Source organism: Bos indicus x Bos taurus, chromosome 28, assembly GCF_003369695.1.
Source record: "Bos indicus x Bos taurus breed Angus x Brahman F1 hybrid chromosome 28, Bos_hybrid_MaternalHap_v2.0, whole genome shotgun sequence".
NCBI lineage: Eukaryota > Metazoa > Chordata > Mammalia > Artiodactyla > Bovidae > Bos > Bos indicus x Bos taurus.
In genome coordinates this window covers 3,759,377-3,770,109 of record NC_040103.1, presented here as the reverse complement: position 1 = coordinate 3,770,109, position 10,733 = coordinate 3,759,377, and positions in this window count along the sequence as shown.

The window sequence follows — 10,733 nt, the reverse complement described above, 5'->3', positions numbered from 1 at the left end:
TGAGTCTCTGAAGGCAGGAAGTATGTCAGAGTGTAAGGTGGGATGAATCAAGGTGAGCAAGGGACCCTTCCCTTCCTGTTGGGCTGACACGTTCCTTGCTCCTGTAGTGAAGTGGTGTATACATGTAAACCACTGTGGTGGCTAATGCTCCGCTTGAAATATATTAATATATAAACCACCCCAAACTTTCTCTTACTCCACAGGTAGTGTACTGCTGTAAGTATTGCTTAGCAAGGAGTATTAAAATGCCCCAGATTGTAAAATGTTTTCTAATAGACCCTTCTACAAAGGTGCCTTAGATGATTAGAAAATAAATTCCATCAGTGTCCTTTTTTGCTACCTGGCATAAATCATTACCTAAGTTCAGAATTGGTCTGTCTTGGTACTCGGTGACCAGCAGAGAAATGTAGGTGATAAAGCCATCCAATGTTACCTGATGAAAGCTGAAGAAATTGTGAATTACTTTGAAGGCAACATCCATAGTAGTTAAACACTTTCAGCTTTCTAGGCATAAGTGCAATGAACTCAGAATTGTTGCTAGTTTAAGTCTTGGAATTCACAGATGGTACTGTTCTTGTTATATGCCCAGTGGAAGTCACAGTTAACCAACCTGGCTCCTTGCTTTCATTTCTCTGTAACCTAGGGTGATGTCATTCATTCACCGAACATTTGTCTAGCATTTTTCTGGATCACATTGATCCAGGCAGCAAGAACAGGTGAATAATGAAGAGTGTCTGGCAGATGTTGCACTTCCACAAATAGCCTCGTACGTGACGGCAAGTATTATGACGGGGCAAGTATCATGGACCACTGAGTCCTAGAAGACTCAGCCACTACTTGAGAATGTTGGTGAAGATATCATCTAAGCTGGCTTTGGAGAGTGAGTGAGTTCTTCAGGAGACAGGGTAAGAAGGAATGGTGTAAACAAATTCTCCAAAATCATTTATGTGCAGTACTGTGTGTGTTCATAAGACGCTTTCATTTCTATAAATGGATTCAGCCACTTACTTAAGACCATGGCTAAATAACAGCAGAGCCGCAGTTCTCAGATGCAGTTTGTGCTTTATGTTTAAGGCACAAGTGGGTGCAGGTATAACGTGAAACCTAAGGAGACTGTCTGGTCCCTTCACTTTCATCACAGAGTTTTAGTATTTAATGATTTGTTGTGTAGTGCATTCTGCAGGGTCTTGGTCTAACTTCTACACGCACAGGCCATATTTCTTTCAGAGTCTGTGGTAATAAGTATATGCCGAGTGTATGTGTGACTGAAAGCAACCAGCTTCACTTCACTGTAGGCAAGTTGGCAGTTGAGTCCCATCTTTTTTTTGCAAATTAGAATTCTTCATACGTGTGTGTGTGTTATAAAACAAGGACAAATGCTACTTCAGTGTTTGTAACCTTGTGTGTGTGTATGTGTGTGTGCTCAGTCATATCTGACTCTTTTCGGCCCCCTGGACGGTAGCCTGTCAGGCTCTTCTGTCTAGAATTTTTCAGGCAAGAATACTGGAGTGGGGTGCTGTTTCTTCCTTTAGGGGATCTTCCCGACTCAGGGAGTCTGCGTCTCTTGAGTCTCCTGCATTGGCAGGCAGATTCTTTACCACTGAGCCATCTGGGAAGCCCATATGTGTGTAAAATACACTAAAATATATTTTATTTATAGCATTTTACTAAAATACTATATACTAGAACACCCAGGTGATTCTGCCGTGTTATTTGCTCTCAAGAAAGGGGCAAAGTGAAGACTCCCAGTGCAGCTCGGTGGGCCCAAATTGGACCTTCCCACAGTCTAGGCCGTGCTTGCCCCCACCCCCAGACCACTATCCCTTTTGCTGTTCCCAACTCCCAGTTCCTGCAGCAGGAAACCCAGTGGTCTGGCCTGGGCACTGGGGGAGTCGAAGGTACCTGAAGGGCTGGCTGGGTGAAGGAGGACACGTGACCTTTAAAACAACCCTGCAGTGTGGGGAGTGGGCCGTGTGGCTCGGGCAGCGGCCAGGGCCCTGTCTTCTTCGGTACAAATGCATGTGGGACGGCCACTCCTCCAGCAGAGAGTATTCCAACAGAGTACTTCTCAGTGTTGTTTTTGGTACAAAATAAATGCAAAGGAGATGGCGGGGTAGGGAGTGGCACAGGCTGAGCCAGCACATTCTGCAGACCTCAGATCATGGCAGCACTCTCGGGGCTCAGTTGAGCGGGGTGGAGGTGCTGATGCTCCAGAGGATTTGCAGGCCCAGCAAGTAAAAGCCCAAGCCTGTCCCACCTTGTCCTCATGGACTGTACTTTCAGTTCACAGACATGTATCCGAGCCTGTTACATATGGAGGTAGCAGAACTCACGTTGGAAGATAGCATCTGGAGGTTACGCCTGAAGAACAGCTGACACCTGCTGCATCGATGTCACGGGTGAAAATGCTTTGGGGCTGTGTGGGCCTGCCGAGCACCTAGTGGGGGCTTTGGAGAGGTGTCAATAGCCTGCCCGATGCCTTTGTTCTAATCAACTGTGATGAGGATGCCTGACTTTCCACCCCACTTCTCTGGCCTCCAGTTAACTGAAAAACAGGTCCCTGGATACCCAGCTTCCAGCCTGATTCTCTTGACTCCTTGAAGAACTTGCACAAGCCAGTTGAGTATCTATGGAATGCTGAGCAAAAACCCTTATTAAATACATGACCAAAGCAAAATTAGCAAAATAAAAGCAGAAAGCAGTCATAGGTAAGGAAGAGTTATGACCCTAGAGAGGCAGGTGCCTGTACGAGGAGAGGGCAAGGAGACGAGAGAATTACACACTGCCAGCCTCAGGTGGAAGCTCAGAGACCCCTCTCCCTGCTCTCCATTCCATCTCCAAGAAGGAAGCACTAATGAAAGTCAATGACCATTGAGGTCCCAGGAACACAGAAACCGCTGATAATGGGAAGGCCGATTTTGGTGGGAGGAGTACTTGTGTGAGACATACACATGGTTGTACAGGCTCTTAAAGCCTGTTGTACACAGTGAAGTAAGTCAGAAATAGAAAAATATTGTATATTAACACATATATATGGAATCTAGAAAAATGGTGCTGATGAGCCTATTTGCACGGCAGAAATAGAGATGCAGACATAGAGAACAGACTTGTGGATGCAAAGAGGAAAGGAGAGAGTGGGACAAGTGGAAAGAGTAGTACTGAAACATGTATATTACCACATGAAAAACAGATAGCTAGTGGGAAGCTGCTGTATAACGGGGAGATTATACTCTGACAACGAAGAGGGGTAGGATAGTGTTGGGGGTGGAAGGGAGGTTCAAGGTGGAGGGGATGTGTGTATGCTTATGGCTGGCTCACAGTGTTGTATGGCAGAAAGCAACACAGCATTGTAAAGCAATTATGCTCCAATTTAAAATAAAGAGAGAAAGAAATAGACACGGTTAAAGCACAGTCACCATATGACCTGAGAGCACTTCCCTGTCTTACAAGGGCACAGAATCAGAGAAGAAGAGTTAGGACTTAGCTCTGCTCTGTTTTGGGATTTAGGGGAGAGAGCAGCTTACCTTTCATTCTGTCTGTCCTGTCCTCAGGGTGATAAGATGCCAGGGTGGGCTCAGGGAGAAAGGGCAAAAGAGGAGACTACTTAAGATGGCCTCTAGAACATCATCTGTGTTAGAGACAAGTGAAGTGAAGTGAAGTCGCTCAGTCGTGTCTGACTCTTTGCGACCCCATGGACAGTAGCCTACCAGGCTCTGCCATCCATGGGATTTTCCAGGCAAGAATACTGGAGTGGGCTGCCATTTCCTTCTCCAGGGGATCTTCCCAGCCCAGCAATCAAACCCGGGTCTCCTGCATTGCAGACAGACGCTTTACTGTCTGAGCCACCAGGGAAGCCCTTAGACAAGAGCACTCTGAAATCCCCAAGTCCAGCACAATGGTAAGAAAACCATGGGGATCTGAGGTTGGAGGGCGGGCTGGGAAGAGCACTCATTCATCTGATGTGTCATGTGCAGGGATGCCCCAGGAATCTAGATGGAGGTGAGTTTGCAGAATGAGGAGGGTACTCGCTCACCAGACTCCACCTGCAGCTACTGTGTGTCCCTAGCGTGCCCACTGAGCGCTTGTACTCTGGGCTGATCCCCCTCTGCCTTCCTGGCAGAAATACTGGGTTGGCCAAAAGGTTCGTTATCAATTCCCCCCATAGGCTGTTGTGGGGGAAACCGAAGGAACTTTATGGCAAATCCAGTACTAGCAAAGATGTATTCAACTCATTTTCCCCTGGGGTCATACACCATGTGACTTTTCTCAACAAGCTAGTATCAAGACACATCCTGAATGACCATGTCATTGAGCAGTAATTTACACCAGCTCAAGCACCCGGGCTGAAGCACTTCCAGTGTGCTGGGACCTTGAGTTGGAAGGAGCCCAGTAGAAGATGTGCAACTTGAACGTCTCTCCCCCAACTGTGGAAGGAGGAGAGGGAACATGCCCCCAGGGCAGAAGGCACACTCCAGTGCAGATACGTGCCTGGTCACACACATTGATCATTTTCAATGGATTGATATGATTTATGTATCACCTTCGTTGAAAGAACTCCTCTTAAGGTCTTCCCTGGTGGCTCAGTGGTACAGAGTCCACCTTTTGATGCAGGAGATAGGAGTTCGATCCCTGATCTGGGAAGATCCCACAGGCCACAGAGTGACTAAGCCCGTGCACCACAACTATTGAGCCTATGTTCTAGAACCTGGGAGCCGCAACTACTGAAGCTCAGCATGAAGCCCATGCTGAGCCAGTGCTCAGCAACAAGAGAAGCCCAGGCACCCACCACACCAAAGAGTAGCCCCTGCTTGCTGCAACTAGAGGAAAGCCCTTGTGAAATGAAGACCCGGTGCAACCAAAAATGTGTGCATGCTAAGTTGCTTCAGTCATGTCCAACTGTTTGTGACCCTGTGGATTGTAGCCCACCAGGCTCCTCTGTCCATGGGATTCTCCAGACAAGAATACTGGAGTGCAGGCAAGAATACTGCAGTAGGTTGCCATTTCTTACTCCAGGGGATCTTGACCCAGGGATCAAACCCATGTCTCTTGTGTTTCCTGCTGGGCAGGTGGATTCTTTACCACTGGCACCATCTGGGAAGCCCAACCAAAAATAAAATAAGTAAAATTATATTAAAAAAAAAAACTCTTTAAGACTGCTTTATAAAAATTCACACAACACAATGCAGGCAATTTTTTTGAAAAGTGGGTTTAGAAATCAGCACAAGGGCAGGGAAGAGAAGATGAAGCCAGGGGTAGAATCAGCACAATAAGCACCCACTGTGAGACAGACACACTGTTCTATTCGCCTGCAGCATGTAAATGCAGGATTTTCTGACCTTGAATTCAAATCCAGGCCATGGATCCATGGTGAACGTGCAACTCCAGAGCAGGTGTTTGCCTGGGTATTTCCTGCCAAATGTGTTCGAGCAAGGTGACTTCTGGAAAATACAGGGAGGAGTTAGAAGACATTCTCTATATGTCATGAGAGAACTTCAGAGCTGCATGGAGTCCACTCCCAGCCAATGCAGAAAGTCCCTTGTAATGCCCCGAAGACATGGGTTTGATCCCTGTGTCTGAAAGTTCCTCTGGAGGAGGGCATGGCAACCCACTCCAGTATTCTTTTCCTTTTCTTTATTATTTTTAATTGAAGGATAATTGCTTTACAGAATTTTGTTGTTTTGGACAGAGGAGCCTGGCAGTCCATAGGGTAACAAAGAGTTGGACATGACTGAAATGACTTAGCACATACATGTGTGAGTATGTGTGTTGTGTGTAGGGCTGTTATTAGCCAGATAATTTTGTGGTAGGCTGAAAAATGACCCCCCCCCTCAAAGATATCTGGGCTAAAGATATAGTCTCTGGAACTTATAAATGTTACCTTATTTGGACAAAAAGTTCTTTACAGATGTGCTTAAAGATCTTGAGATGACCAGATCATTCTGCATCACGCAAGTGAGTCCTCAGAAGACAGAGGCAGAGGGATGACTTCCCTGGTGGTGTGGTGGATGGGAGTCTGCCTGCCAATGCAGGAGACACGGGTTTGATCCCTGGTCCGGGAAGATTCCACATCCTGCTGGGCAACTAAACCCGTGTGCCACAACTACTGAGCCCGTGCTCTAGAGTCCAAGAGCCACAACTACCGAGCCCCTGCGCCCAGAGCCTGTGCTCCACAGCAAGAGCAGCCACTGCGATGAGAAGCCCGCACACGGCAGTGAAGAGTAGCCCCTGCACCACAGTGGAGACCCAACACAATCAAAAGTAAATAAAATCAAAAAATGATCCTATTTAAAAAGAGGTAGTGGGGAATTTGACTCATGGAGGAGGAGGTGATGTGAAGATGGAGGATGGACTGTAGTGACATGCCCACAGGCCAAGAACTGGCAGAGCCAACAAAAGCTGGAAGTGGGGGCGGGGTGCATTCTCCCTTAGAGCTTCGGGGGGGAGGCGGGTGGCTGTCCACCCTTGATTTGGCCCAGTGAGACTGACTCTGATTGAGCGCGGGCTTCGTAGTTGCAGTGCACAGACTTAGTTGCCCGGCAGGATGTGGAATCTTCCCAGACCAGGGATCAAACCCCTGTCCCCTGCATTGGCAGGCAGACTCCCATCCACTGCACCACCAGGGAAGTCGCCCCTCTGCCTCTGTGTTCTGAGGACATTTGTGATAGCATTTAGGACTCACTCGCGTAACACAAAATGATCTGGTCACCTCAAGATCCTTAATCACATCTGCAAAGAACTTTTTATCCAAATAAGGTAACATTTACAAGTTCTGGGCTTCCCAGGTGGCGCGAGTGGTAAAGAACCTGCTTACCGGTGCAGGAGACATAAGAGACTCATGGTCAATCCCTAGGTCAGGAAGGTACCATGGAGGATGGCATGGCAGCCTACTCCAGTATTCTCGCCTGGAGAATCCCATGGACAGAGGAACATGGTGGTCCATAAGGTCACAAAGACACGACTGAAGCAGCTTAACATACATGTAAGTTCCAGAGACTATCTTTGGCCTTCCTGCCTCGAGAATTGTGAGAGAATAAATTTAAGCCACAAGCTTGCTGCAAGTGTTACAGCAGCCACAGGAAACTGACACAGATTTTCTGGGCACTCTTGTGTTCCTCCTATTTAGTTATTCATCTGTGTTGCAACAGGGCAGCAGCATTTGACCTGCCGGCCAATGCCCTGCGCCCTCTTCCCTTTCAAAACACCCAGAATGCATTTCCTGGTGGGCTCCAAGAGGCAGCTCCTACGGTTATCATGAGGGTTAAGTGAGTTAACGATTATAAAACCCCTGAAATAGTGCCTGGCACAAGATAAATAATAAGTCTATATAATACTTCTTAAATAGGAATGAATGAATGAATATAATCCTCTTTTGGGTACCGAGGTTCCTGCTTTTGCAGTGTGTTTCCTCTACTGGCTTCTCAGCCAGAGAACATTTTAATTTCATCTTGGGTTACTAACTTTCCCTTCAGAATGAGTCACCAACTTTGTATTGTAAATAAGGTTATGGTTCAGTTCAGTTCAGTTCCTCAATCGTGTCCGACTCTTTGCGACCCCATGAACCACAGCACGCCAGGCCTCCCTGCCCATCACCAACTACCAGAGTCCACCCAAACTCAAGTCCATTGAGTTGGTGATGCCATCCAACCATCTCATCCTCAGTTGTCCCTTCTCCTCCTGCCCTCAATCTTTCCCAGCATCAGGGTCTTTTCCAATCAGTCAGCTCTTCGCATCAGGTGGCCAAAGTATTGGAGTTTCAGCTTCAACATCAGTCCTTCCAATGAACACCCAGGACTGATTTCCTTTAGGAAGGACTGGTTGGATCTCTTTGCAGTCCAAGGGATTCTCAAGAGTCTTCTCCAACACCACAGTTCAAAAGCATCAATTCTTCAGCGCTCAGCTTTTTTTATAGTCCAACTCTCACATCCACACAGGACTACTGTAAAAACCATAGCTTTGACTAGATGGACCTTTGTTGACAAAACAATGTCTCTGCTTTTTAATATGCTGTCTAGGTTGGTCATAACTTTCCTTCCAAGGAGTAACCTTCTTTTAATTTCATGGCTGAAATCACCATCTGCAGTGATTTTGGAGCCCCAAAAAATAAAATCTGACACTGTTTCCACTGTTTCCCTATCTATTTGCCATGAAGTGATGGGACTGGATGCCATGATCTTCGTTTTCTGAATGTTGAGCTTTAAGCCAACTTTTTCACTCTCCTCTTTCACTTTCATCAAGAGGCTCTTTAGTTCTTCTTCACTTTCTGCCATAAAAGTGGTGTCATCTGCATATCTGAAGTTACTGGTATTTCTCCCAGCAATCTTGATTCTATCTTGTACTTCTTCCAGCCCAGGGTTTCTCATGATGTACTCTGCATAGAAGTTAAATAAGCAGGGTGACAATATACAGCCTTGACGTACTCCTTTTCCTATTTGGAACCAGTCTGTTGTTCCATGTCCAGTTCCAACTGTTGCTTCTTGACCTGCATACAGGTTTCCAAAGAGGCAGGTCAGGTGATCTGCTATTCCCATCTCTTTCAGAAGTGTCCACAGTTTGCTGTGATCCACACAGTCAAAGGCTTTGGCATAGTCAATAAAACAGAAATAGATGTTTTTCTGGAACTCTCTTGCTTTTTCGATGATCCAGCAGATGTTGGCAATTTGATCTCTGGTTCCTCTGCCTTTTCTAGAACCAGCTTGAACATCTGGAAGTTCACGGTTCACATATTGCTGAAGACCTGGCTTGGAGAATTTTGAGCATTACTTTACTAGTGTGTGAGATGAGTGCAATTGTGTGGTAGTTTGAGCATTCTTTGGCATTGCCTTTCTTTGGGGTTGGAATGAAAATGGACCTTTTCCAGTCCTGTGGCCACTGCTGAGTTTTCCAAATTTGCTGGCATATTGAGTGCAGTATTTTCATAGCATCATCTTTTAAGGTTAGGGTTAGATGTGTTTGGTATCAGAAAGTAATGACCCAACTCTTAAGGATCACAGCAATTCTGAGGAAAGAATACAATAAAATGCTCATCTTCTTCAACAGCTTCTTCCTTGTAGCCACAGGACTAATATTTAATCTGGTCCTAGGCATTTGAGTTCCGTATTTAAAACTCTCTTTTCTCTGTCCCTAACTGTGTTTGAAGTACATTACCTTTTTTCTTATCAAAGAATGATGTGGTTAACCACCCCAGTCCCCACCATTAGATGAGGGATGGAGACTAATATAGATCCAGGGACCCACCATTAGACTAAAAGTGGAAACTAATATATATACCCAGGAATCCTTCATTAGACTATGTAACAGAGACCAAGACAGACCCAAGGATCCCCCAGGGATCCTCCACTAGACTACAAGTGGAGGCCAAGAGAGACCCAGGGATCCTCTATTAAACTAGAAGTAGAGACCTAGGTTTTAGTCCCAGTTGTATCACTATATGCTTGTGTGACCATGAGCATATCCCTGAACCATTCTAAGCTCCAATTCCTTCATCTAAGACTGATTTCTAAAGTATCTTCCACTTTTCGATTGATGTTTGCCTTGTCTTGTTGTAAACAGCTAAAAACATGCTTTCTTTGGCTCTCATGGACACTATGATGTTTTCTTCCTAATTTAGTTCGAAGGGCTTCAAACACTTTGATAGAAAATCTTTTAACAGAAGACCACTTGTCTATTTTCTTTGTGCCTTATTCATCTACATTGTGCTCTCATAAACTGAGTATTTTTTTCTTCTCTGGTACTTGGTGTGTTGAAAACTCGTCATCAACAGGCTGGGTAGCCACTGTGACCATAACTGATCCACGATTGTGGCTATAAGGTAATTTTCTAGAATGGCTTGGGGGATGCATATGCTTTTTCAATAAAATTATGGATATCTGAAAGTAATTTAAGTTTTATACCTTCAAGAAAATGTTCACATAAATACGTTTTTTGTTGTTGTCAGACCATGTTTCAGTGACTGGGAGAGAGGAATGGCTTGGAAAACAAACATCATTCTAAAGCACCAAGCACCACCCCTACCTCATCTTCCCAGCATAATTCTAAGTTCTGCTGTCTCAGAAATCATAGGGCAAAATTTAACAACTGTAAAATCTAAGTGGTGAACAGATGTTTTCACTGTACAATTCTTTCAACGTTTTTGTGAAAAAAAGCATAAAGAGAAGATGAATTCCTGGGCTGGGCAGTGGGGCCTAGCCTGGGCATGGGAGATCACTCTCAACGTGACCTGGAAGACAGCCTCTCTGCCTTCTTCCTGGAGACTTGCCCTTTCTCACTCCAACAAGTGATGTGATAAATACACTGAACGGAGTCTAAGATCATAGCTGATGAGATGGGTTTCCCTGGCTGTCCCTCCCACCCACCCATTCTGCTGCACTTAGCTACCTACTGCTCAGGGACACCTCACCGGCACCCAGGAAAAGGGTTTTGAACACCTGTCTTTAAAACTTAACAAATACCTTTATGGTGATCAAGACAGACTGGGATGTAGACAATATAAATTTATAAATAGATGATGCAGTTTATTTATCTTAGCCAAAGATTTGAAAAGCTATGATCAGTGTATTTTTTAAGTCATTTTCCCCTCATACTTGTTTTTTAAATGATTTTTTTCCCTTTGGTTGTGTCTTTGAACCACGTTTTCTCCTCTCCTTAAACTGACAGGCTCCATCTGGTGCTCAACAGTCCTCTCCATTCTATGAGTACTCCGTGATGTTATTCCAATGGGTTTTGTCCTGTTTTTT